The sequence below is a fragment of the Dipodomys spectabilis genome, unplaced genomic scaffold (assembly GCF_019054845.1).
Source record: "Dipodomys spectabilis isolate Male_0828 unplaced genomic scaffold, ASM1905484v1 ptg000054l, whole genome shotgun sequence".
In the NCBI taxonomy this organism is placed as follows: domain Eukaryota; kingdom Metazoa; phylum Chordata; class Mammalia; order Rodentia; family Heteromyidae; genus Dipodomys; species Dipodomys spectabilis.
The window spans coordinates 20,937,867-20,943,866 of record NW_024870731.1 but is presented as its reverse complement, the minus strand read 5'-3'; the positions used below and the strand labels follow the sequence as shown (position 1 = coordinate 20,943,866).

The 6,000-nt window shown below is 44.3% G+C and overlaps 1 non-coding gene across 1 annotated transcript; it reads left to right on the top strand.

The window, feature by feature from the left end:
• The first annotated feature begins 2,642 nt into the window (after window positions 1-2,642).
• Window positions 2,643-2,763, top strand: LOC122108281. The gene has a single exon (XR_006147518.1). It is a non-coding gene; the product is annotated as a small nucleolar RNA SNORA26 (small nucleolar RNA).
• Window positions 2,764-6,000: the final 3,237 nt, after the last annotated feature.

Sequence of the window (6,000 nt, the reverse complement as noted above, 5' to 3'; positions counted from 1 at the left end):
TTTTTTTGGTCCGGTCGTGGGGCCTGAACTCTGGGCCTGGGCGCTGTTCCTCAGCTCTTCAGCTCAAGGCTAGCACTCTACCACTTGAGCCACAGCGCCACTTCCGGCTTTTTTTTCTTATGTGGTGCTGAGGAATCGAACCCAGGGCCTCAGGCATGCAAGGCAAGCGCTTCTACCACTGAGCCACCTTCCCAGCTCCTCCTTTGTTTTCTTAAACTAAAGTGTAGCTAATTATTTTTCTCATGATAAAAATAACATAACTTCATTGCAAAAAAAAAGCAGAGAGCTACAAAAATGAATGAGTAAAATTCTCTACCACTTGAGTAAAATCATGAGATTATCTGACTCATATCCCTCCAAATACGTTCCACATAAATTCAGGTCAGATCCATCTGTAACTTGTGTACACACATCAACATGCACAAATGTTTTAGTTCATATAGATATGTAAATACATAAGCAACACCAAACATATAGTATAATACTACATAGCACAATATATAACCAAATCTGTAATGTTATTTTCTATATACTTTTCAAAAACAGATAATATATATCTTCTGTATTAGTAAACATAGATCTATGACATTATTTGCGCCATAGATTGTCACATTTTGTACAGCTAACATAATACATTCAATCATCCTTATCTTCACATTCCTGTTATCACAAATCTTATTTTTTTTAATTTGTTATTGTTGAGGTGTGTATGTGTGTGCCAGTACTGGCCCTTGAATTCAGAACCTCAAATTTTCCCTTGGCTTTTTTTTTTCTCACATCTGGTACTCTAGCTCTTGAGCCACACCTCCACTTCCAACATTTTGCTGGTTAATTGGAGATTATAGCCTACAGACTTATCTGTGGTGGCTGGCACTGATCCCAGATCATTTAGAGTTCTACTTCCCGAGTAGGTAGGAGGTGTGAGCCCTAGCTTCTATCAATCTTTTTATTATTATGAGCACCCCATGCATATGTTCAGTTCTTTCCTTCAATTCTTGCAAGTGGAAAGGCACAGCTATTAGGATGTGTAATTTGTAGGGCTTTGGGCACATTTCCCTGCGGGGTAGCCTTCACCTGGATCATTCCTCCAGAAGCAAACTAGCGTGTCTAGTGTCTATTTCCCCATACCCTCTCCAACACTGGGTATCATTCTCTTTTTATTTTTGCCAATCTGAGAGGTGGAAGAGGATTCTCTGTTGTAGCTTGAGTGTGTATCCCCCACCCCCATCCCCACCCCCACCCAGGAGGCCACCCATCCATTTCGCTTACATTTACAGGCTGTTTTGGATTTCACCTACTGAGAACTGCCCTTATCTTCTCACTGGCAAGGCCCTTCCGAATTTCCTCTTTCCTCTTTTCTGCCCACAATCACAGTTCATGGGCTCTCCTGGCCTGTTATTTCACATGATCTCAAAGCTCTACTTCTTACAGGCTGGGCCCTCAGGAAGGCTTGCTTGTCCTCTACACTAAAGTCGGGATTAATGGAGATCTATGTCCTTGACCTCCAAGAGCCTCTTACCAAGTCCCTTCCCTTGGCCCCGTCCATGTACCATGAAGACGTCAGAAACCAAATCTGCTTAAAGAGAAGAAAAATAAGTCTGTTTTCTCCCAAATTCCAAATCCATTCAACAAACACGTTCCAGAAGTGATTATTAGCATGACTTGAGAAATCGTTGCAGAACTTACCAAAACATTCCTGTAAAATCCAGTGCGACTAAGCAGTTTAAAATGAAATGAACCTATGTCAAGATCCACTCCAGTGGCCCCAAGCTCATGGCCAGCCACAACCAGTGGATCCCCAGGCCTGGATGTGGGATCCCTTTAATAGAAAGCCAGGTGCTTATATCCCTGGGCTCACCAGCCCCAGTAGCTGCTTCTAGAGGGTTCTCCAACTTAATAAAGTGCTGACAACCATGCCCATTGTTACACTCTTCACCACAGCCAAGGAATGGGATCAGCCTAGATGCCCCTTAATAGATGAATAGATCAAGAAAACATGATACATATACATATCCACTAGGAAGAATGATATTACACCCTTTTCAAAGGAATGGATGGTCTGGGGGAAAAAATTATGTTAAGCAAAGTAAGTCAGGCCCAGAGAAACAAAGGATGTATATTTTTCTCTCATATGTGGAAGCTAGATATAATTTACAAACATACAAGTTTTTTTAAAAAGGGGGGTTGAGTACAGGTATATACAGACATACTAAACAAAGTGTGATATTTGCAAAGGAGAATCCAAGTTGTGTGATTCCTTAGAAAAACTCACAGTCCAACAAAATGAATGCCAGGAAAATGGCACTTGAAAGGTGGAGAGGTAAGGAGAAGGGGGTAGACAGAGAGAATGGGGGAGGGAATACCGTCATAACATTCAATGCCCATCCTACGAAACTAGGGAAATTGAGAGGAGAGGATGTGCTAGAAGGGGGGCGGGGAATGATCTAAGGGGTGACATCCGTCACGATGCACTGTATTCACAAACTGATTGGTTGAATAGTAAGTAACCCTTTTGTACAACTACTTCAATATAATAAAATATAGTTTAAAGGCAGGGAGGGAGGGAGGGAGGGAGGGAGGGCTGAGATCCACAGAGAGATGCACAAGAGTCAAGAACTTTGTAATGACAAACCCAGATAGCCCTTCCCTGTGGCTTCTAAGCAGGGCCTTGGGAGGCTAGAGCTGAAGTAGAAAGCTCCAGTCTCATTCCACCAGAGAATAGATTATACAATTCCTCTTTGGGGCCTGTCTGGAGTCATAGCTGAACTCATTCTCTCACTCTGCATTTTCACTCAAGGCTGGTACTCTACCCTTTCCTCTCCTCTCTTCTTCCTCCCTTCCTTTTTCCTCCCCCTCTCTCCCTTTTATATTGAAGAATAACATGCCTATAGAAAAAAAGCATCTCTGGGGCTGGGAAGGTATCTCAGTGGTAGAGCGCTTGCCTTGCATGCATGAGGCCCTGGGTTTGATTCCTCAGCACCACATAAGCAAAAAGAAAAAAGCTGGAAGTGGTGCTGTGGCTCAAGTGGTAGAGCGCTAGCCTTGAGCTGAAGAGCTGAGGGACAGCGCCCAGGCCCAGAGTTCAGGCCCCACGACTGGACCCAGGGGAAAAAAAAAAAAAGAAAGAAAAGAAAAGAAAAAAGCATCTCTCATAAACATGTCACCTAATAAATTTGAGAAACTGAAAATATCCATACCATCGCCACTCAGATCCAGAAACAGAACACCAATGGCACCCTAGAAGCTGGCCCTGAGCCCTGACCCATCTGCTCTCACCTCCATAAGTCAAACCAACCACTCTGCCGACTTCCCACAATTTGTTTTCCAATCAGTGTTCAGTAGTACCCAGTAGTACCCAGAAGAACAGGAATGTCAGATACTCATGGTGGGTATGTGAGGTGCTACAGCCATTCTGGAGAGTAATTTGGTGGCAGCCGCCAATGCTTAAAATCATCTATTGGTCTGCCATTACCATTTCACAGTGTCAGTCCTAGTGAAGTCTCTATGCATGTACTCAGACACCCTTAGCTCTTTGCTGAGCAGGCCGTTTCTTGTCCAAGGCCTCAGCTGATGATATAGTAGGGTAGTATCCTGGGCCTTCAAGGCCAGAGGGGCTAGATGAAGGGAGCTATAAGACCTTGGGGACAAGTGGAGTCTTCCTTTGATGGAAAACAGAAAGCCTTGCTACCAGCACCTGGTCTGAGAACTCAATACCAGTGTGATGTAAGTGGGCCCCAGGTTTTGGCAATAGCATCTTGCATTTTGAAGGAAGGATTACAGGGTTGCATTCCTTCCATCCCTGGTGATGGAGGAAGGAGAGGTGGCATAGTGTGGCTTTGTGAAGGTCTGGGATGGGCCTTGAGACTCACACTGGCTTGGGCCTCAGGGAGTGGGAAATGGGGTGAGGATGGGGGCTCGGAGGCCCAGAGATCTGCATTAAAAGCATTTAACCCTTAAGATTTAGCTAGAGAGGAGCCTTGCCCAGCCGATCTCACAGAGCAGAGCTCCTTAACCATTCTAACTCAGTCTCATCCTCTGAAAAATGGGATGTGGGCTCTTGTTATCTTGTGCACACATGAAGGTCCCTCAAGTCTACTCAGGAAGCTGTCACTTGTCAGCTGTAAGTCCACCTGGCCAGAGCTTCATCTTCCTTATGTGAAATAGACATCCTGCAAATCCCCAAGAATTATGAGAAGGCTCAGTTAAGACTATAATAGTCTTATTGCAGAGCCCAGTACCAGCCTGTACTCAGTGAGTATTCACTACAGTTATTAAGTTATTGCTATCTACCACACATCTGTATGCCAAGATCTGCATGGGGTATTGCAGACACATCTGCATAAATCACCATCGCTGTCCTTAATCAATTTCCCCAGGAACATTAGCACAGTGATTTATTCCAGGTTTCAGGATAAATACTCCAGGGCCTCTCCTTGTGTTCCTCAAGTTCAGAAATACTCAGCATCTATGTTTATCTAAGATGCAGTTCTTCTAATGCATCTGTTCCCCATCCATACAAACCATTGCTTGTAGAAGTGACCTCTATGTGTCCAAAAAAAAAAATCTAATCTATGTAGACAAGATATAAAAAACACAAAGTATCAACTGTTCCAATCATTATTGGCTCTACCTCCTGTAGCTACCCACCCAGCAAGACTGTTTCCTATCTCCATCTTGGAAGTGGTTATAAAGATGAACCCATATATAAAACTTTACTGAAAGCTAGGCATGGTGACATATACCTATAATCCCAACTACTCAGGAGATAGAAGCAGGAGGATCAAGAATTTGAGACCAGTCCAACACAACATCACAAACAAAAATAATACAAATGGCTGGGGGCATGGTTCAAGTGGTAGAGGTCTGTCCCAGAACCTAACATACTTAAGGCTCTGGATTCAACTCCCAATACTATAAAAATAAATAAATAAACCACGTCACTGAGCTGGGCAATTGAGATTCAAGTACTTTACAAAAGTGGCTGCAAATTGATTTTTTTAATGTTTAAAAGTAAAAAAAAAAAAAAAAAAAAGCAAGGTTACTTAAGTGTTCCTTAGAGAGCATCGTAGTAGACCATGGGAGACTTGTAATGGGTCCCTGATCACTGACACTTTTCAAACTGAGGCTTCCTTAGACTCTAGGGGAGCAATGGGACAAAGGAGAGAAAGATAGCAATATGCAATGGCCAGCACTCAGGGCAAGTAAGGAGGCACTGGTGGCCTCAGGAAGGACAAGAGAATGCAAATGTCTTTAGCTTGACCAAGACTGAGTTGTGGTCAGCAGAATTTGGGTATTTTTACATAATATACAATAGTACTTCCTTTAGGAATAGTATACACAAACGTTCACTGGCCACGGTTCTGATTAAGCTCACACCTGCCAGTTCTAAGTGGTGTTACAAACAGGAGCTGGCTGTAGTATCCACGTCATCCTTGGAAAAGACTATCAGTGACCAGTAATGCGTCAGTAGGGACCCAGGTGGCTGCTCAAGTGCCCTTGGCCTTGGCGAGAGGCTGTGCGTGAGTGGAGTGTCTTCTCCCTCACCAATCCCAGCCCTTGGAGGGGGAGAGGCCCCCACCCTGGGCACTGAGGTTTCACTGGTTACAAGTTGGCCTTATTTTCAAGTCCTGCATACAACAGGAGCCGGCAGGAGTACATGAGATGTCCCTTGAAGGCCAGGTGTGGTTGCTGCTCCTGGGACAATGCTGGCTGTGATACTGGCACTGCCCTGGAGGCGGGGCCCTGCTTCCCAGCTCCACACAGGGAGACGGGAGAAGGAGCTGGAGTTTCCTGGGCACCCTCTGCAGTAGGTCCTTTCTCTATGTCTTAGAATTTTCTTCCACAAATGAAGTGGTCTGTCTCTTTAATACCTTGTTGAAAAAAAAGACAAAAGAGGCTTAGCCAGTCCCTTTTCTATGTCCTTCCTGGTGGCAGAGCATAAACTGGGAACGTTCAGGAGAAAAGGCCCAGGCCCATCCATGTAACAAATTGTACCAGGCA